This window comes from Oryctolagus cuniculus, chromosome 2 (genome assembly GCF_051225735.1).
Source record: "Oryctolagus cuniculus isolate XC-2025 breed Fujian yellow rabbit chromosome 2, ASM5122573v1, whole genome shotgun sequence".
In the NCBI taxonomy this organism is placed as follows: Eukaryota; Metazoa; Chordata; class Mammalia; order Lagomorpha; family Leporidae; genus Oryctolagus; species Oryctolagus cuniculus.
The window spans coordinates 193956451-193979060 of NC_142868.1; the positions used below are offsets into that span (position 1 = coordinate 193956451).

The 22610-nt window shown below is 37.2% G+C and overlaps 1 pseudogene; it reads right to left on the reverse strand.

Moving 5' to 3' along the window:
- LOC138848744 (selenoprotein H pseudogene) overlaps window positions 1-22610 on the reverse strand; it is a 151824-nt pseudogene that overhangs the window by 74762 nt on the left and 54452 nt on the right.

Here is a 22610-nt window from a genome sequence, read left to right on the forward strand (position 1 = left end):
TGTTCATTCCTTCGTTAATTGAAACACAAACTATATTCACCTTTTCCACAGGTTTATTGAGATATACTAAATAAAATTTGGATGTATTTATTTGGATGTATTTATGTGGTATACAAAGTTTGGCTATACAGAGGCATTACTGACCCATCAATGTAATTAACATACCTATCACCCCATGCAGTTGCAAGTTTTTGTGTGAATGTGAGAGAGTTTGTGGTATATTCACATTTTCACTAACACTCAGAACATTTCCCGGCATATAAGAGGTGTAAAATACACACTTTGTTTATATATTAATGTATATATCATGCTGCTATACAAAGTTTACTCCAATTCTCTCACAAAACTGGACAAAAAGAATCCATAAAAACAGTTTTTCTTTAAAAAAAAAGACTATTTACTTGAAAGAGTCACAGAGAAAGGGAGAGAGACAGGAGAGACAGAGAGAGGGAGAGGGAGAGACAGAGGGAGAGAGAATTTCTATCTTCTAGTTTAGGCCCCAGTGGCTGCAACAGCCAGAGCTGAACCAGGCAGATGTCAGGATCCAGGAGCTTCATCTGGATCTCCCATATGGGTGGCAGGAGCCCAAGAACTTGGGCCATCTTCCACTGCGTTCCCAAGCACGTTAGCAAGGAGCTGGATTAGAGTTGGAGCAGCTGGGACTTGAACTGGCACCAGAGACCATGCTGCACCACAGTGCTAGCCTCAAAATAGAACTTTCTCTAAGCAGATGATGTTAAGCCTAAGAGAAGGCCATAGAAAAGCAAAAATTGTGCATTATTTCCATCTTGCTACATCCCATAATTTTGGTTAGAGGCTGAAGGAGCAAGCTGCCCTTCTTGGGCCTATTCAGGAATAAGGACTTTCAAAAATTGACAGTTGGAACATAAAAGGAAGAATGACTCTCCTAATCGTTAGACTTAATGGCTTTCTTGAAGTAGCTCTGTACACTGGCTGATATGGGGCCTGGTGTCACTGAAGCTTGGGGGTTAAGTTTAGGACTTGGAGGAAAATTAGAAAGAAATTTAATAGCAATGTCACAGCAAAGTTGGTCAGGTTTTGAAATACACCTCTACCCGGGAAAGTCATAGCATCAGGATATCACCACACAAACGGGTCAAACCGATCAAGGAAATTCAATGTTGCTTTGAAATATTTGCCACCTAGAGAATATAGTAACTCTTTTAACACTCAGAGTTGACCTCTAGTTTCTTAACAAGGAGAACTACATTGATTTGCCCTCAACTTTAATGATAGATGGCACCCTATTGTTTGAGATACTGCAGAGTTTTGCTATTTATTTTTGGAACTTCTCTTGTCCTATAACCACTTCATATTCTCACTTGTTTCTTGACTATGGGTCTTTTCACATGATCTATGTTCTGACTCTCAGGAATTATTGTCCTTTGTTTTTGATGTTATGAAAATTATCGCTTCATGTATTTGACCCAGTTTCTGGTGGTATCAGGCAGGAATATAAATTTAATCATAATTTTTAAGGCTTTACCTGTGAACTGTTGGAAATTTTTTATTATTATTATATTGGAGGGGGCGAGAGATTGAACTAGGTGTGTAATTTTAAAGGCCTTTGAAAAACAAAACATGATGTGCTTATCCAAAGCCACGCCCCTACAGGAAAGGGACAGGCCAATGTGACTCACAAGAGTTGGGGCCTAGGGTACACAGCAGTTGTCATCTGTTGCGAAAACTTTTGGATGCAAGTTTTTAGAAAGACTCTCCTTGAAACAGAAGCTGCACATATGTGTGGGTGAATATGTGCACAAAAGGGTGTTGTACTTCCCGTGTGGGAGACAAGTAGCCTCAACTGTGTGAAGCTCAGCACCAGATACTCCATGATTCAGACTTTCTTGTAGTATATCAACAAAGCAACAAGGGGCAGGAACCATGATTTTCGTCTTGTGCTCATTATTTGTCGAGATTTGTGTGGACTTTGCACCTTTGATAGGAGACAAGTTACAGCAGCAGTTTTAAGGAATTACTGAAGGATTAGGAAATAGTCGAATCTCCAGTGGCTTGAAAAACTTGCCTAAGCTTTACATCCTTGCTTAGGATCATTGCTATCATTGTGAGGAGAGAAATTCAAACATCTGACGAGTATTTAAAAAAAATAAATTTGCAGATAATCTCTCTTAGTTTATCTCTGCTTGAGGTAAACTTATGAGACAAATGAGATATTTTAGGTACTTAGGTCCTAAAAAAGGTATAACTCTTTGATAATGTTTTAGAAACCCAAAAAAGAAAGACATTTGATGAAGACTTCTGCTAATGTATTCTGAAAATGTTCCTCCCATGGTAAATAAATGCATCTTTAGAAATGCCATAAATGGTGTGAAACACATATCACAGTAAATTTTCAAGTGGCAAGCCAGTGAAAAGTGAAGAAACAACATTTTTTGAGAATTCAAAGTTGTGCTTTGTCCAATATATATAAACAATGCTGAGGGGCTGGTGCTGCAGCACAGTGTGTTAAAGCCTCAGCCTGCAGCACCATCGTTCTACATGGGTGCTGGTTTAGGTTCCTGCTGAACCACTTCTGATCCAGCTCCTTGCTAATGCACCTAGGAAAACAGCAGAGGATGATACAGTTCCTCGGACCCCTGCACCAGCATGAGAGGCCTGGAAGAAGCTCCTGGGTCCTGGATTCTGATCGGCTCAGCTCTGGCTGCTGATGCCATTTGGAGAGTAAACTAGCAGATGGAAGACCTCTCCTCTCTCTCTCTCTCTCTGTCCCCCTCCCTCTCTCTCTCATTCTCTCTCTCTCTCTCTTTCTCTCTCTCTGTCTCTACCTCTCTCTGTAACGCTTTCAAACAAATAAAATAAATCTTTTAAAAGATAAATAAACAATGTTGAAACAGCATAGACCATTTGGCTTTACTTTCAGTTGACCAGATGTGGCCAAAGGCATCGTATGCTTGATATGTAGATGCATTGGGGAACATTTTTAATTCATTTAATTGTACACCATTCTGTGGAGGATTTTACCTTGGAAGCCTGCGCTATGGAAAGGAAATGTTTCCCCATAGGGAAAACTATGACATCTAGATTTATATTGTTTATAATTAAGTTTGGAGTGGAAAGTTTTATCTTTTACTTTTTGCTTTATTTCTTGGGTCCCCTTTAGGACAGATGAAAGTGGACTTCCAGATCCTGACATTATATGATTTGGAAAATAACCTTTTTGAAAATAACCTTGACAAGTCATTTATTCCAATGTTATATGATTGTTGCTCTGTGAGTACAACTCACAATCCCTAGGCACAGTATATTGTAAAGTAAATCAGCTATAAGAATACCGATTTTCTAGCATAGTATTTGTTGTATAAGAAGGTTTAAATATTCCTGTTGGATTATATTCAAATTGAGTCCTAGGAATAATAAGGCTTCAAAACTTAGTTTTGCAAACTGACTTTTTTTTGTTTTATTATGATGATAAATTATTTGGATTTCTAGATCATTTTTTCCAATGGTGATAATAGAAGGAAATAATGGGAATAAAGATTTGAGGAAACCAATTTACATCACATATTACTACATTTCACATTATACTATTTACACTGTAGACTCCTCAAAATTTCTAAAACAAACTATAATCACAATAATATGATAATAATTTTATCAGCGTATAAGAATTGATGGACACCTGTCATGAGTGCTAGCATTTTCAATGCTAGTTTTTCTGGTGAAAACATGAGCCGGTTCTCTGGCTAATGGTAATAATAATGCTTCATATCCTTTTTCTCCCTGTATCTCTGGAACTTCATGCTCTGTGCCTTAGGATAATCAAGGGCTGACATTCAGGATGTGGGTTTTGAAGGAAGAATGATTTTTCAATTAGAAAACGTATATCTGCCAAAGGCAGGGAACATGATAAGCAATGGTAGACATAAAGCTCTAAGAGTTGACAGCATTTGGAGAAATTGTAGTCCAGCTTTATAAAACTGTATTTATCAAAAAATAGACTCACTGAATTCCTCTATAAGTTGGGGACACTAGGAGCCAACAACAAATGATTTAATAATCAAAATATGGTTGAGAAATAAAGATTAGAAATAGTCACCATCCTCAAATTTGCAAGTCCACATGTTTTATATATGTAAAGAATATTTTTGTTTTTATTTCTTTTTCCAAAAATTGTATCCATTTGCAGAAAAATGCAAGTTTGATATGGATGTGATCACATTTTTTTCTTGACTTTTTTTATAAACAATCCTCAAAATGAAAGTAGGATGAATGCATGACTCACTTTTTTTTTCTTTTTCTTTTTTTTTGATTTATTTATGTTTTGAAGTCAGAGTTACACAGAGAGAAGGAGAGGCAGAAAGAGAGAAGTCTTCCATCTGCTGGTTCACTCTCATATTGGCTGCAAAGGCCAGAGCTGCGTCGATCTGAAGCCAGGAGCCAGGAACTTCTTCCAGGTCTCACACACAGGTGCAGGGGCCCAAGGACTTGGGCCGTCTTCTACTGTTTTCCCAGGCCTTAGCAGAGAGCTGGATTGGAAGTGGAGCAGCTGGGACTTGAACCAGCACCCATATGGGATGCTGGCACTGCAGGAAGAAGCTTTACCCACTACCCCACAGCACCGGCCCCCAGCTCACAATTTTTTCATACCATTTTCTCATTATAATTAAGCACAAAGCATTTTTAATTTATATTCTATATTCTTCTTTAACCAGTCCAGAAGTTCAGTCTGCTTTATTTACAAGCAGTTATGTATTTTCTAGTTATTTTTCATTATTGATTTATGTCTTATTTTCAGTGAGGTCAGAAAATAAATTCTATAAGATATCTATCTTTTAAAACAGATTAAGTCTTTATAGCCTAATATATGGCCAAGGTTCATAGATGCTAATGGATATCTTTAAATAATATACATTCAGCTCTTGTTGGGCATAGTATTCTACATGTGTCCATTATTAATTATATGTCATGTCCAGATACTCTATAAATTACACAGTTCAAAATTTGCATAAGTTGTTTTTCACATCATTTATTTTTTAAACAAATTATTTTCTTTGTGATTAAATTGTGTTCAAGTAATTGCCTATTTTAATTATAACTATTTTTAATTATCAAGCATTACTTGATTTTTTTTAGCCTAATATGGAAATAACCTCAATATCAATGGAGCATGGGATGTATTTTCAGTAGCAGAAGTAAATTTAATGGGTGTGGCCAGGGCGAGAGGGTTTTACAATGGATACTTATCTTTATTATTTTAACTCTATTATCTTTTCAAATGTAAAATTTGTAATTCAATAAACATAAATTACAAGCAGTATACATTTAAAGTATGATTTTGAAATTTTATTTATTTCAAAGGCAGAGAGATGCAGAAATGGGGAAAGATCTCTCATCCTCTGCTTCACCCCTCAAATTGCTGAGATAACCAGTAGCTTAATCTGCATCTCCCGCACGGATTGCAGGAAGCTAACTATGACAGCCATCAGCTGCTGCCTCTCTGTGCGCACATTATCAGGAAGTTGGAATCATTAGCAGACTGGGGTTTGAATCTATCACTCCTATGTAGGATGTGGGTGTCCCTGGCAAGGTCTTCACTCTGCACCAAACATCTGCCCCTAACAAAACAACTTTAGTTAAAAATGGAAAAGTTTAAAAGAAGGGAAGAAAATATAGATTTCTGGTAATGTGAGTTGTTGTTAGTGTTTAATCATAATGCTTAATAAGATGGTGAATTTTGATCTCAATGAATTGAGTAAAATGGGGTGTAAATATCAATAGATGCACATATATCTAATAGCAATGCATGTAGTACTGATGCAGGACACGGAAGTTGCATAAATGTAGTCAACTGCAAATTTGTACTGAGTTTTACATTTGTAGTCTTGTCATTCATAGTACAGTGATGTTTTTATGTGTTTGCTCTCCAACTAGTTATTAAGTTTGTGGTTACTCTTAGCACATGTATTATAATAACTTAAAAGCTCATTATTTGCTTTTCAAATTATATAGCATATTGGTAAACATTATATGTCTCTATTCTAATCATTTCAGCTAATTAAAAATAGATTAAAGACATATGACAAGTACATGAGTATGTAAAAGACTGATCTTTTTGTGTTCCTGTATATTTAAATTTTTAATAATATAAAGTAAAAACAAAGAATAACACATTATATTTTAAACATCCATCACATCAGCGGGTGAAGCCGCTGCTTGGTACATCCCCATCCTGCATCAAAGTGCCAGATTCAAATCCTGACTCCTCCACTTCTTATACAGGTTCCTATTAAGGTGCACCCTGGGAAGCAGCCGGTGATGGCTCAAGTGTTTAGACCACTGTCACCCACATGGGAAACCTAGATGGAGTGTCAGAATCTTGTCTTTGGTCTGCTGAGCCTTGGCTATTGCGGGCATTTTGGGAATGAATCATTTATCTCTGCCTGCATACTTCTATCCCCTCCCTGCTTCCTTTTCAAATAGATTTAAAAATAAAAAAAAAAAAAGAAATCACCATTATAACAATTTTCATTGCAAGTTTTCCTTAGTTATTTTAAAAAATTATTAAAGGATTCTGATAGATTCTGTAAGTGATATACAATGCTACATTATATCTTGAGATTTTAAAGACAAAGGTAATGCAATCTGAACATTTTGTTAAACTTTTTGACAATATTATTTCTGTGAATCTTTTATCCATCAAAAATTTGACATCTTATATGAATCAGTGGCAACAATTACATGAATTTATATTTGTTAGTAGTTTCTATGTCTCAGAAATTCTACTGGAGTGTACTACAGATATTAAAGTGTTTAACAATCACAGTTGGATCTTTTTTTAATTAATTTTTTTTTATTTTATTTTTTTAAAAATTTTTTTTGGCAGGCAGAGTGGACAGTGAGAGAGAAAGACAGAGAGAAAGGTCTTCCTTTGCCTTTGTTTCACCCTCCAATGGCCGTCGCGGCCAGTGCGCTGCAGCCAGCGCACCGCACTGATCCGATGGCAGGAGCCAGGTGCTTCTCCTGGTCTCCCATGGGGTGCAGAGCCCAAGCACTTGGGCCATCCTCCACTGCCCTCCCTGGTCACAGCAGAGAGCTGGCCTGGAAGAAGGGCAACCGGGACAGAATCCGGCGCCCCGACCGGGACTATAACCAGGTGTGCCGGCAACGCAAGGCAGAGGATTAGCCTAGTGAGCCTCGGCACCGGCCACGGTTGGATCTTGATAAACGTGTCATTATTTACATCTTATAAATGGCAAAAATGAGAGTATATGCAGTTGAGTGGAGATCATATGTACTGTGAGGACAGAATATCCTTACCTGCAACAGAGCAATTGTCAGGTAACAAAAATATCACTCCAATACACATAAACTTGCTAACAATTTGAAACATTGTGAGAAAATTACAATGTCTAAATTAAATTAAAATTTGTGAAAAGGCATTTGGTATAGCAACTAAAATGCCACTTGGGACACACAAATCCCATACTGGAATATCTCATTTTAGTTCCAGCTCCTCCACTTAGGATCCAGCTTCCTGCTAATGCACACCCTAGGAGGCAACACATGGTGATTCAGGAACTAGGGTTCCTGAAACCCATGTGATAGACTTGGATTAAGTTCTGAGATCTTGCTATTGCTTGCCATGATTATTTTGGACATTTGGGGAATGAACCATAAATGAATATCTTTCTGTGCCTGCCTCTGTCTTTCATGTAAAATGAAAACAAAATAAAAATAAAAATTAAATAAATATCTGAATCTCTTTTTATTGTACTTTCATCCAGTTTTGTATTAAAGGCTAAAATGTACATTTAAGCCAAATTTACATGAATCACATTCATTCCTGTAATCAAAAATGGCAATAATATTTTAAGTAATGATTTTTTCCAAAAAGCATTGTAACTGAAGCCTAGTTGCCAATACATCATTTAATATTAGAGCCCAGACAAAGCATTGACCATTATGCAAATATTACCACTAACCCTTTGTGACTACGGAATCTACAAAAGACTTCATTTTATCAGGGGCAATTAACATTCAACTTTAAATCTAATTATTGCTGTACTAGTAGAAACCATTTCCAACAAATTTTGCTTCAATTAAATCTTTGTAGAAAATATGCAATTTATTTTATAGAGAAATTCAGATTTCTGTGATTAATCTTTTATTAATCAGAAATTACTACAACAAGCTGTATGCCAACAAACCTAGAAGAAATGTATAGATTCCTGGACACACAACCTACCAAAATTGAGCCATGAAGACACATAAAATCTAATCAAATAAGCGAGGTGGAAATTGAATCAATAATAAAGATCCAAAAAAGAAGGCCCAGGATCAGATGGCTTCAATGCTGAATTCCACCAGACATTTAAAGAACTAATTCCAATTCCTCTAAAGCTATTCAAAACTTTTGAAATGGAGAGAATCCTCCCAAACTCCTTCTATGAGGCCAGCATCACCTTAATTCCTAAACCAGGCAAAGATACAACAGAGAAAGAGAATGATTGACCAATATCCCTGATGAACATAGATGCAAAAATCCTCAACAAAATACTTGCTAATTGAATCCAACAGTGCATCAGAGAGATCATTCACCTAGACCAAGTTGGATTTACCCCTGGCAGGCAGGGATGGTTCAACAAGGGGAATCAATAAATGTTATACATCACATTAAAAAATGAAGAAAAAAATCCATAATACTACCTAATACATGCAGAGAAATCCTTTGATAAATACAACATCTGGTTTAGACCAGATGACAGAATCGATCTCCACTTAATACAATGTGTAGAAACATATTCGTTTATTCTATGCCTCTTCTCTTTAACTTTAAGATCCACAAAGACAGAGTTATTTTGCTTCCACAGTAGGATGATATGAACACAGGAAACTTGTGAGCATGGAGTAAGCTCTCCAGGTGAACAAGTGGTGACATCAGCAGACATTTACAGTGATCTTGTCAGATACATGTTTTGAAACCTATTCTTGGTCTACAAAAAGTAAAACGTGTTGTTCCACAGCAAAAAAAAAAAAAATAATAATAATATGCATGCATTCCACCCTAAATGGATCTTAGACGCAAGGAAGCTAGTAAAATCCAGAACTTAATCCCAAGAAAAAACAACAAACTATCTTAAGTACCCAATATTTTTTTAAGGCATCTCCTTTCCACACCACTACATTGGGGAACAAGTTTACTGCAAATAAGCCTTTAAGGAACAGAAAGTATCCAGATCATAGCAATAGTGTTTTCTAGAATTAATACATAACACATGTCTTCAGACTCCAAAAATCCCCAGGAAACCATTGGCCACATGATTAGTAAGCAAGCAAAAACCCATGAATGTTATGAATGCTCAAAAGTGAAGAACACAAAATACCAAATCAAGTAGAAGAGTTTAAATGTACTGGCAAAGACATGCTTACTACCAAAAAGAATTCATTAGGTTGACAGCATAGGTGTCAAAAACAACAATAATGCAAGTTACAATGGAGTAATAAATCCAGAACATAGTTAAAAAAATTCCATCATCCTAAAATTACATACCCTGTGAGAGACAAAAGAAGTCAGAGTCAATACACACTCATTAAAATAACTCCTACAGGATCTGAAGGTTTTTCAACAAATTCATAGACAATCTGTTATGAAAAATTATGCATAGATAAATATATAAATTTTCATAAAATGTACGCAAATGAACTTATCTTTTAATTAATTTTCCATGAACTTTTTGAAAGACTCTCCTATAATTCCAGAGAGTAGTAAAAGTTTCCAGAATTAAACAGTAATAATGACACTTCATCTGGAAGGAATAAAGATAGGTAGATACAATATAAGAAATGGATAATTGAGGAGCAGGCATTTTGACACAGCAGGCTAAGCCACTTCATGAGATACCTGCATGTAATTTGGAGTGCCTCATTCCAGTACTGGGCACTCTGCACTTCTGACTCATCTGCCTGCCAATTCATTCTCTCTCTCTCTCTCTCTCTTTCTCTCTCTCTTTCTCTCTTTCTCTCTCCCACTCCCTGTCTCTCCCACTATCTTTCAAATAACTGAATAAATCTTTAGAAAAAAGAAATGGATAACTGAAATTAGAGATGTTAAAGTTCTTTGAATTAAAATACATGAGCTGTGTGTTGATTAAATTAGATATCCATATTTTTGTGCTGGATTATGTGACTACTTGCATATATTAGAATTTCTAGAGTAACCATTGAAATGTTAACTATTATTTTGTCATATCCTAACCATCACAGAGCAAATTTTAAACATAATGAAGTAAACGGATAAACAGAATGAATGTAATTGGATAAAAATATGAAACGCAAGAACTTAACAAATATTAAAAAAAAAAGAATTGTTCTTGAGTTGAACATGCCATTTTGGGGGAAAGGTACTAACACTAACTACATTCAATATATTTTCTGGGTTTATAGAATTTTGGAAATCATTGAATATAATACTAGTAGAGCAGAAAATTCCTTGGCTTAGAAATTAGTTCAAATTTTCTCTTTCACTCTGTAATTATTCATACTTCTCCAATTTGCTCACAGCAATCTGTCACTTTTTTACCTTCTAAGCATTTATTATATAGTAGGAAATAAATATATTTTCCCATTTCCTTTTCCACAAAATTTTCATTGAACTATACATTTCCATCATAGGACTCTACAGTTCTGTTTTTAACCTAATTTTCTTTTTGTATATTTCATTGTGGAAAAGAGATATCTTGAAATCAATTACTTCAAATCTGCATTAACACAAGGTCAAATAAAATGAACAAGACAGCATTTCATGCCTTGAATCCATGGCAAAATCTAACAGGAATCCATCACCAAAAGCCTAAGAGAGTGACAGAGTTTATTATCGCTCTTTCTTTAACTCCAGCTTTCTTTATTTTGTGAGCAGTCTAAAGAAAATAGCACAGTTAATGGGCAATTCAGTGAAGAATCACTTTTCAATTATGTAGGAAACAATTTGTTAGTGTCAGAATATGGAAGTGGAGCAAGTACAGCCCGTTTCAAAAAATCATTTTTTAAAATTAGTTGACATGAGGAATTATTCTGGTTGCTAGTTTAAAATTTTCGCTAACCAATGTTAGCTAAAAAGTGAGGCTGTAATTATTTTAGGATCTAGTGCTTCTGGTTCATGTCACATATCATAGTCACAAAGAAACACTATGAACCAGGCACTACAGCCATTACCCTTATAGGCACAGAATAAGCATTCTATCATTTAATCATTGTTTTGAAAAGGAGATATTCACAACTATATCTGTTTATATATATATATATATTCACAACTATATCTGTTTATATATATAATATATATATATATAAAATAGGAACTCAAATCAACTGGCTTTCACTGTTTTGAAGAACTTCAAAGTGAATAAACTAGATCTCAAAAAGGTTCTACGTGACCTATAGTCCAATGATAGTGGATCATGTGATTCTCTATATTCAAGGAAATTTCAATTTAATTGAGGAAGGGAAATAAGAGATAGGATATAAAAATAGGAAGCCTAGCAGAGAAATTAGAAACATAGTTATGAATAATTATGATGTCTTGAATTAATTAGTGAATTATTGCACAGCTGATCTAATGTGAATGTGCTTTGTGTGCTTGTTACCTATCACTATTATATTGAATCTCAACAAATTTAGTGTTTTAAGATAGCATAATTTTCTTTCACAATTCTATAGTTAAAAACTCAAATATAGGGCTCAATGAACATGGTCAGGTTGAATATTACTCTGTCTTAGGGCTGGCACTGTTTTGTAGTAGGTTAAGTAGCACTGGCAACCTATATAGATGCCAGCGGCACTGACATCCTGGTTTGTGTATTGGCTGCTACTCTTCCAAATCAGCTTTCTGCTTATGTCCTGGGAAATCAGTGGAAGATGGCCCAAGTGCTTGGGCCCCTGCACCCATGGGAAGAAACTCCTGGCCAGCTTTGGCCCTTTCAGCCCTTTGGGGAGTGAACCAGTGGATGGAAGATCTTTCTCTCTGTCTCTCACTGTCTGAAACTCTATCTTTCAAATAAATAAATAAAAGCTTTTACAAAATATTACTGAGTCTCAATTTCCTTTTCACCAACTGCATTTCCATGTAGATTACATAAAATTATGTATGTCAAAGAGAGTGGAACAAACCACTTTTCCATAGTCTTGGTTCTCTCTCAATGATATTTCCATTGCAATTGTGTTACAGGCTTTCTAGGAAACTCTATAGTTGAGTTAAAAATATAAAAGGAAGGTGAGACCTAGATTCTAATACACAGAGAATGTGTTAATAAACAATCATTAATAAAGCTTTGAAAATAATAGTGTAAAATATTAAGTTGGATTTCTAAACCTTCCTGCAATTCCCCTGTTGTCTCTGTAATTAGATGTGCTCTCAGAATGCAGTTATACATTTTGTAAATGACTTGTGATTGTCAGCTAATCTCATTTTAATTAGAGCAAATAAGACTGATGTGAGGGAGAGTTGCAAACTTTGATGTTGAATTTCTTTCAAGTGTCAAGTGCACTGAAAAAATACTCCTTTAAAAGAGAAAGAACAACTATAATGGATCATTGATCTCACAAGAGAAGAGGGATTTCCTTTTTGAAGAAGATAAAATATTTTTAAACAGTAAACAATTTCCCTTTGAGAATGTGTATAAAGCCAACTTCCAAGTTTAAAAACTTGAAGGACAAACAATGATCATCATATCAAGTGCAAGAGCTGAAAATTTCTCAAGATGGTCTCTGTGTAGACATTGGCCAAGGTAGCCACAATATTCCCCCCAGCTTGAAAAACTTCAGATGAGAGTCTAAGCTCCAACTTCCCTTTCCTTATAGCGTTTACTTTGGATAGCTTGTAATAGCACATTCTTTCTCTTCCCCTTTGGTATTACACAGTTAAAAGTCTCTTTTCAGGTTTGCAACTCAGGATTGTCTTTCTCAAGGACCTGGGAGCTATGTCTTTGAACTGTAATCATCAAGAAAGACAGAGTCTTCATCTCCCAGTTCCACTGGAGGGTTGGAGCCCAACCTCACTTTTAAGTGTAAAATATTCTCCTCACATGGGGAAATGAGAAAAATTCTTTCTGAGTAATAACAATCCACAAACACAGATGACCTTGAATTCCACAACCCTGCCTCACAACCCTCTCCTGACTCCTAAGCCTCCAGAGATATGAACTAAGGCTGAGTTATGGAAGTCTGTTTCCTATTACAATAAGCTTGATAATTTTTTGCTTACCCATTTAACTTAATGCAGCACAATCTTTGTGTTGAAAATATCTATACTTGGAAATCTGCTAGAGGGCATTAACACATGAAATACTCACTATTTTAATGATAATAATACCTATAGTAATGAAATATACTTGTTTCAAGTAGTATTATATATGAAAAAGTGATCACCAGAATCCTGACTCATGTAATTAGGTAGTTCCATATGATCCATCAACTTAACTTTTTTTTTTTTTTGACAGGCAGAGTTAGGCAGTGAGAGAGAGACAGAGAGAAAGCTCTTCCCTCCTCTGGTCTACCCCCTAAATGGCCGCCTCAGCTGGAGAGCTGCGCCAATCCAAAGCCAGGAGCCAGGCACCCCCTCCAGGTCTCCCATGCAGGTGCAGGGCCCAAGGTCTTGGGCCATCCTCCATAACTTTAACAATCTAAGACCTGAAAATTAATATTTTCTGATTGGCATTTTGAAAGAATGCAAGTAAATGTAAATCTGCATGTAGCATAACTTCAAGTATTTCTAATGGAGTTGAATAATACTTCCCAATCTTCTGTTTAATAGCCCTTTTCAAGTATATGCACAGGTGTCCTCATCTAGACCAGAGATTTCACGTTAGTGCCAGCTGTCCTGGTAGGTCCAGGTTAGTCACTCTTTCAGGAGGTTCATTGGGTTATACAGCTTCCCAAAGAATTGTCACAAATTATAGGGTTCTGTGAAGTGATCTGCAGGGTGCATTGGATGATGTCCAGACCAGCTTCAGTGTCAGGGCTAACGTTGAAGCACAGCACCTCAGTCTGCAAGGCACGGTGCTAGGCTTGGCTCTGCCCACTTTGGTGTATGCACTCTGCCTGTACTCTTATATGATGTAAGAAATATATTAAACTCTCTTCACTAGAAAGCTTCATTTCCTGCTTAGTGTATACATGGGGACCAGCATATCAACATGGGGATCGATATCAGGTGTCATGGCACTTCCTGGGCAGCAACAGTTAACATTCTCCCGTGGGTGGAGGGACTCAAGAGCAGTTCAGGTGTATTTGTGATTATTCTATTCCAAGCCCAAGTCATGTCTGCAGCTCCACATTCTATTAGCAAAATAATGCAGAGAGGGAAACACTATCACCTCTGTTTACAGATGAGGAAGCTAATAGAGCAGTGAAAAATATTTATTAGAGATACGTGACTGGTGAATTAACAATCAGGAATTAAAATCTTATTCCTCTGAAGTTAAATGATGCTTTCTTTTTACTTAAACACGTCCATTTTCATAAGCAGTATGAGACATCAATTCACCTAAGAGTATAAACTGCAGGTGAAGAAACTGGGTCAAAAAGGCTGATTCTGTGCAAGGCATCCCAGCTACTGAGGAGCAAGGTTACCTAGAACTTGGGTCTTCTGATTCCAAGAGTGTTCATATCACAATCACCAGAGGATGGAAATGAACAAAAACACAGTTATTCCTAGTGATTACAGCTACGGTGGGGCCTTTGGTAGATAAATTTCTTTGGCAAAAGAAATTATTAATAAAAAGAATTGACCTGTATTAACTCTCAGACCTCTGTCATTATAGCTTCTCAATCTTACTCTGATGTTCATACTCTTCCTGAAACATGCACAGAAAAAGGCAGACTGAAAAAAGAATGATCATCCATTTTCAAAATAAATAACTATTCTGCATTGGATGAGTTAGGGTTCTTCAGGGAAACAGAAGCAAAAGGATGCTTGCAAGCATAAAACACACACACAGACACACAAATATGGAGAGAGAGAGAAGGGACACACACGCACACACACACACACATACATATATATATATATATGGAGAGAGAGAGAGAAGGGACACACATGCACACACACACACACACACACACACATATATATATATAGAGAGAGAGAGAGATGAGAGTGAGAGAGATTTTAAGGAACTATTTCATGCAATTATGGAAACAACTCCAGTGTTTGCAGGGCAGCCCATTAGGCTAGAGATCCATGAAAGGCTGATGGTGCAGCTTGAGCTCTACACAGTCTGCCAGAAGCAAGTCATATTGGCTGTTAAGTATTAAATCCTGTAACTGATCAGATGACGTTCATCCACACTATGGTGTGAACCTGCTTTATTCAGTCCACTGATTTAAATGTTGATTTCATTTGAAAATATCCTCACATCTAGAATAATGTTTGGCCAAATACCTCAATACTGTTGTTTAGCCAAGTTGACCACTAAATTAACTAGGCAACCAGATATCAAGAGTCCTTCTTCTTTAGACAAGGTCATAGTCAAAGTGCAGGTTCTCTCCTCCCTTCAGAGAAAGGTACCTCCTTCTTTGAAGACCTGTTCTTTCCACTGGGATCTCACTCACAGAGATCTTTCATTTAGTTGTGTGTAGTGTTTGTTTTTTTTTTTTTTTTTTTTTTTTTTTTTTTTTTTTTTTTTTTTTTTTGCCAGAGTGTCTTGGCTTTCCATGCCTGAAATACTCTCATGGGCTTTTCAGCCAGATCGGAATGCCTTTAGGGCTGATTCTGAGGCCAGAGTGCTATTTAGGACATCCACCATTCTATGAGTCTGCTGAGTATCTTGCTTCCCATGTTGGATCACTCTCCCCTTTATTTATTCTATCAGTTAGTATTAGCAGGTACTAGACTTGTTTATGTGCTCCCTTTGACTCTTAGTCCTTTCATTATGATCAATTGTGAACTGAAATTGATCACTTGGAATAGTGAGATGGCATTGGTACATGCCACCTTGATGGGATTAAATTGGAGTCCCCTGGTATGTTTTTAACTCTACCACTTGGGGCAAGTCAGCTTGAGCATGTCCCAAATTGTACATCTCTTCCCTCTCTTATTCCCACTCTTATGTTTAACAGGGATCACATTTCAGTTAAATTTCAACACTTAAGAATAACTGTGTATTAATTAGAGAATTAAACCAGTCATATTAAGTAGAACAGACAAAAAAAAAACTACTAAGAGGGATAATGTATTAAGTTGTTCATTAACAGTCAGGGCTATGCTGATCAAGTCACCGTTTCTCATAGTGTCCATTTCACTTCAACAGGTTTCCTTTTTGGTGTTCAGTCAGTTGTCACCGATTAGGGAGAACATATGGTATTTGTCCCTTTGGGACTGGCTTACTTCACTCAGCATGATGTGTTCCAGATTCCTCCATTTTGTTGCAAATGACTGGATTTCGTTGTTTCTTACTGCAGTATAGTATTCTAAAGAGTACATATCCCATAATTTCTTTATCCAGTCTACCGTTTGTGGGGAGCAAACCAGACTGGACTGAGTTACTGGAATTAAGACTTATTCTATGCATCTGCTCTCCCACAATATGGCGCTGGGAGAGAAGTAAACAGCTTCCGCACAGCTGCCTCCAGTTCAGCTAATAAACTGTAGGACTTGCTCCTGATTGGAGGAGAGCAGCGTACTCGGCGTGTGGGCAGCCGAGTTGGGATTGGCAGAGGAGGACTATAAAGGAGGAGAGAGACGGCATGCACGGGGAACATCTAAGGGGAACATCTAAGGGGAACACCTGTGCAGCCCCCGAGAAGAGCCGGCCGGCGGTGTGCCGCTCCCCTGTGGAAGTGGGGAATGTGGCCAGGGGGAACCGCCCTTCCACGGAGGTGGAAGGGATAGTAGCCAACCCGGGAAGAACCAGCAGCAAACCCGGGGAGGGCCGAGCGGACGAAAGAACAGCGCAGTGTCCTGTGTCGTTCCTCCACGAAGAGGGGGAGCGACAACCGTTGATGGGCATTTAGGTTGGTTCCAGGTCTTGGCTATTGTGAATTGTGCTGCAATAAACATTAGGGTGCAGACCGCTTTTTTGTTTGCCAATTTCATTTCCTTTGGGTAAATTCCAAGGAGTGGGATGGCTGGGTCGAACGGTAGGGTTATATTCAGGTTTCTGAGGAATCTCCAGACTGACTTCCATAGTGGTTTGACCAGTTTGCATTCCCACCAACAGTGGGTTAGTGTCCCTTTTCCCCCACATCCTCTCTAGCATCTGTTGTTGGTAGATTTCTGCATGTGAGCCATTCTAACTGGGGTGAGGTGAAACCTCATTGTGGTTTTGATTTGCATTTCCCTGATTGCTAGTGACCTTGAACATTTTTTCCATGTGTCCGTTGGCCATTTGGATTTCCTCTTTTGAAAAATGTCTATTGAGGTCCTTGGCCCATCTCTTAAGTAGGTTGTTTGTTTTGTTTTTGTGGAGTTTCTTGATCTCTTTGTAGATTCTGGTTATTAACCCTTTATCTGTTGCATAGTTTGCAAATATTTTTTCCCATCCTGTCGGTTGTCTCTTCACTCTCCTGTCTGTTTCTTTTGCAGTACAGAAACTTCTCAATTTGATGCAATCCCAATAGTTGATTTTGACTATGACCTTGTCTAAACAAGATAAGAGTCCGAGAACTCAAGGGGCTCCCATAGCCTTGGAAACTCATGACTGGTGCATAGGGAGATTACTGATACCATAAACAGGAGTGTCAATTTGTAAAGTCAACAACAGGAGTCACTGTGCACTTACTCCTCATGTAGGATCTCTGTCCTTAATGTGCTGTACATTGAGGCTTAATGCTATAACAAGTACTCAAACAGTATATTTCACTTTGTGTTTCTATGGGGGTGCAAACTGTTGAAATCTTTACTTAATGTATACTAAACTGATCTTCTGTTAAAAAAAAAGAAGAAATTAGCAATTCCCAACTTGACTCTCGCTGGGATTAAATATGACAATAGGTCTGATCTGATTTCATCATCATTTAAAAAATCATCTATTATTTTTCACTTTATGTTTCTGTGTGGTAGCAAACTGTTGAAATCTTTACTTAATGTATGCTAAACTGATCTTCTGTATATAAAGAGAATCGAAAATGAATCTTGATGTGAATGGAAGGGGAGAGGGAGTGGGAAAGGGGAGAGTTGCGGGTGGGAGGGACGTTATGGGGGGGAAGCCATTGTAATCCATAAGCCGTACTTTGGAAATTTATATTCATTAAATAAAAGTTAAAAAAATGCAAAAGTTGCACTTTGTAAATTTACATTTATTAAATAAAAAAGCAATAGAAATGTAGTGTCTGTTAAGCTTTCAATTTTATGTAGTCATTGTAACAGTGCAAAATAAATTTTTTTGTCAAAAAAAGTCCTTCTTCATTAATAAAGACTAGAAGAGAAGGAAACATGAGCTTACATATCCCATTGCAAAAGCAAATAACCAGATGGCTTCAATGAAATAGCACTTGTGCCCATGGAGAGCTCTGCAAGGTCTAGGGAAGCAAAGGAAATCCTCTGATTATCGACAAGAGAATATTCAGGGAAGCCTTCCCAGTTGGCAGGGTGGGGAGGGCGAGCATTAGCTTGGTACTTAAAGATGGGTGGATATTTTCCAAATAGAAAGCAAAAAAAAAAAAAAATTGGCAGAACATTTCATATTGGAGAGGCTACAGATAACTTTGAGTGGACTGACACCAAAGGGTAGGGGGCAAGAGACAAATAGGAGGTAGGGATGAGAGGACGGTCAGAAGGTAAGCTCTGGGTGGTTTTGTGAGTCTTGCAAGGGCTCCTGTAGCATGTTCTGTAGTCTGATCAAAACAGAGGAACGTGATGGGAGACTTCTCATGAGCAGATTTTTGCTTTAGAATTCCCAGGATAGAAAAACCAAAGGCAAGATGGAAAATTTGAGTGCAGGGAGAATCCAGTTGACACGCTGGCATTATCGCATACACAGCAGAATTTTCTTAGTGCATTGTCCAGTTTAATTTTCTAATATTACAGATCCTAATGCCATGCTGACTTCAAAATCCTTTACCCTTTCTTCAAAGACGATGGTATTCATGGTATTGATTTCTCCTGTGGAATTGCCTGTTTTTCCAAAGTTTCTTATGAACTGAAATCAAGTGACCAAGGACTCCATATTATCCTGTTCACTTGGTGGGGTGAAAAAAAGAACTCTCTCTTTCAGTGTGGCCTGGTTCCTCTCAGTCAGTGTTGAGAACAGGTTCAGAACAATACCGAACTCTGCAGGTCCGCATGTTTCTCAAGCTTCAACACTTCCGAATCTTGAGCAATTAGTTGACATCTCTGAGTTCCCAACCCTGTAAAAATGGAGGCAAAATATTTACCTTGTAGACGATGATGGAAGATTAAAAAGAACTTGTCAAAAGTACTTAGAACAGTCATTATTGGAATATATATGTCCTCAAAGATCCTCCTGCCTGGGCTGACATCCCATTATCTAAGAGAGTGTTTGTTCCTTAAATATTGAACTTTTTGCTGCTCTGAGTCTAGCCAGACATTTTATCCTTCAATACTGATCCTTCTGCCTGGAATATTTGTTATTTGCAATATGATTGGTTACCTCTTCTTATAATTAAACTGTTGGAGTTGGTATGGAGGTGCAATGTATTAAGCTTATGCTTAGGATGCTGGCATCCCATATAGTGTCTGGATTAAGACCCGTCCCTGATTCTGATCCAGTTTCCTGCTAACGGGCGTCTCGGGCGGCAGCAGATGAGTGCTCATGGATATGGGTCCTGTTATTCATGTGCAATAGCAGGATGGAGTTCCGGGCTCCTGGCTTTGGTCTGTTCCAGCCCCTTCTGTCGTGAGCTTTGGGGACGTGTTAGAAGATGGCTCTCTGTAGCATTTGCTAGCTCTTGTTCTTTCTCTCCATTGTTCTGCCTTTTAAATAAATAAAAAATAAACTTTAAATTTTTATACTACATATATTTAAATATACATAATTAAACTGTTAGGGAATATGCTACCTGCTCCAAAAAGCTTTTCATGTCCTTAGCCCTTCATGCCTTCCAGAGCTGCTGCCTCTTTTCTGGGAGCTATTATCCTTGTGGATAGTGAGATTTTGAGCTATTTATCTTCTTTTATTTCCCTGGAAATTTCTGAACAAGTAGACATGCAATGTACAATAAGTATTTATTGTGGAATAAATAAACAGATATATTTTATAAGTTTTATTGATGCTCTCTACTTTTTTTAAAAGTGAATTTGGACCAGTATTTCTCCTTCTTGCTATCCGCAACAAAAGACAGACATTTCTGCACTACTGCATAATGCTGCCTGTTGTTATGAATCTGTTTCTTTGAAAGGATCCAATGTTGAAAAGGTAACTATTTTCTAATGAAAAAAAAAGTGTGGCATTTTCTCAGATTCGGGAAACAATTGCACACTTATTGATATTCAGGTCCTATCTATTTTCTCAGATTAGGGAAACAACTGCACACTTATTGATATTCAGGTCCTATCTAGAGTTCACCTATATGTGGTTGTGCCTCTCGCTGGCACAATTTTCATAGCAGTTTTGTTCTTCTCCGTTGTTGGGCTGCTGCCATCTCCCTGCACCTGTGTGAATCAGTTCTTGGGTCCCATTCACACACTGGTACTGGGCAGCAGTCATTTCACTGTGTTCCAACTAATCTTCTAGTCAAAGAAGTGTTTTATATTCTTTGAGGTCAGCAAATACTTTATATTCTCAAAGGAAAAGTTTTATTAAAATGCAGCATGCCACTTTCCTTCAAAACAGAAGAAATTTCTGACTTTCAAAATGTCCCTTTCATGGAATCTGTAGAATTTGAGAATGTGTAAATGCCTATGTTTAGGATTTTGCATTTGTATGTATTGTTAGCCATATATACATTTCATAATTATTCATATCACTTCATTGCCTCACCAATCAAAAATGACTAATTTTGTTTCCATGAACCGTTCAAGTATAATGTATTCCATACATAATTGACACTCATGTTGGAATGAACTCCTTGTTTCTAACAGAGACTGAAATTTCAGGAATACTGAATACTGCTGCCTGTGCTTCTGAATCATGTTTCTTTAAAACAATTCAGTAGCAAAAATGAAAATAGTTTCCTTTATAATTGTCAGTGATTTTAATATAATCACAAAACAATTGTGTACTTATTGAGATCCAAGTAATGTCTACATAGGATTGTAATCACATTGAACATATTTTTGCATAATTTTTAATTTAAAATTAAAAATTATGCTTTTCTCATGGCTTTTGCTGAATCATCTATATTTTAGCTAATTGCATTAAATATAGTTTATTTTCCTTAAAAATAAGTGCTCATTTATTTGAAAGGCAGAGTGACATAGGCTGCATGGAGGAGATAGAGGGAGAGAGTATATGTCTAATTTTTCACTCCCTAGATGGCCGCAACAGCCAGGTGTGGGCCATTTTGAAGCCAGGTGGAGGCAAGAACTTCAGCTTGGTCTTCCATAGCAGTGCTAGAGGTCCAAGTATTTGTGCCAACTTCTGCTGCCTCCCCGGGCATGTTAGCAGCTAGCTGAATCTGAAGCAGAGTAACTGAAACTCAAACTGGCACTTAGGTACAGGATGCTGGCCTCACAAGTGTGGCTTAATGCAATGCACAACACCTGACAATCACAGCTACATAAACAATTTTGTCATTTAGTTAAAAAAAAAGTGTTTGAAATCACACAAATGTGAATTAGAATTCAAGCTCTAACATCAGCACATTTAATTCTTTGAACACATTATCAACAATGTCAAGTCATCATATTTTTTATGATAAAATGGGGAAAATAATTCATAGTCTTACGATGCTTATGAAATTAAATATGCTAACATGTCACAATGTAGTGTTTTTCCTTTCTGAAGTGAAATTTTGACATATAAATAGTTTTCTTTTAGAAATTTGAGATCATTTATTCTTTTTTGTTAATATATAAGCTATAAATATAATATAATAAATATAAGGTTATTTCATGTCTATATTCATAAATATATACACTTATGTGTACAAGAATATAGAATACAGTTTTCTGAATGGGACAGAGTCCTAGGTAAATTAATACAACTATTTAGGGCAATAGTACTCTGAATAATCCTTCTATACCTTAAATCAGTGGTTTACAGCAATTTTGTCTCCAAGGGGATTTAAGACCACTTTAGTAGATATGTTTGTTTGCCACAACAAGATAAAAGGATGAAACTGCTATAATGGAGAGAAGTCATGGATAACTGTAGATATCCTTTTAAAATATTTATTTATTTATTTTCATTTTTCCATTTGGAAGGCAGAGCATGTGGGCCAGGACGGGGATATGGTGGAGAGTGTGGGGAGCAACTCGGACTAGACTGTTACTGGAATTAAGACTTATTCTATGCATCTGCTCTCCCACAATATGGCGCTGAGAAGGGAGTAACAACTTCTACGCAGCTGCCTCTCACCAACTTGAGTGATGACCTCCAGGAGCTGATCCTGCTCCTGATTGGAGGAGAGCAGCGTCCTCAGTGTGTGGGTAGCAGAGTTGGGATTGGTGGAAGAGGACTATAAAGGAGGAGAGAGACAACATGTACCAGGAACATCTATCTGAAGGAACACCTGAG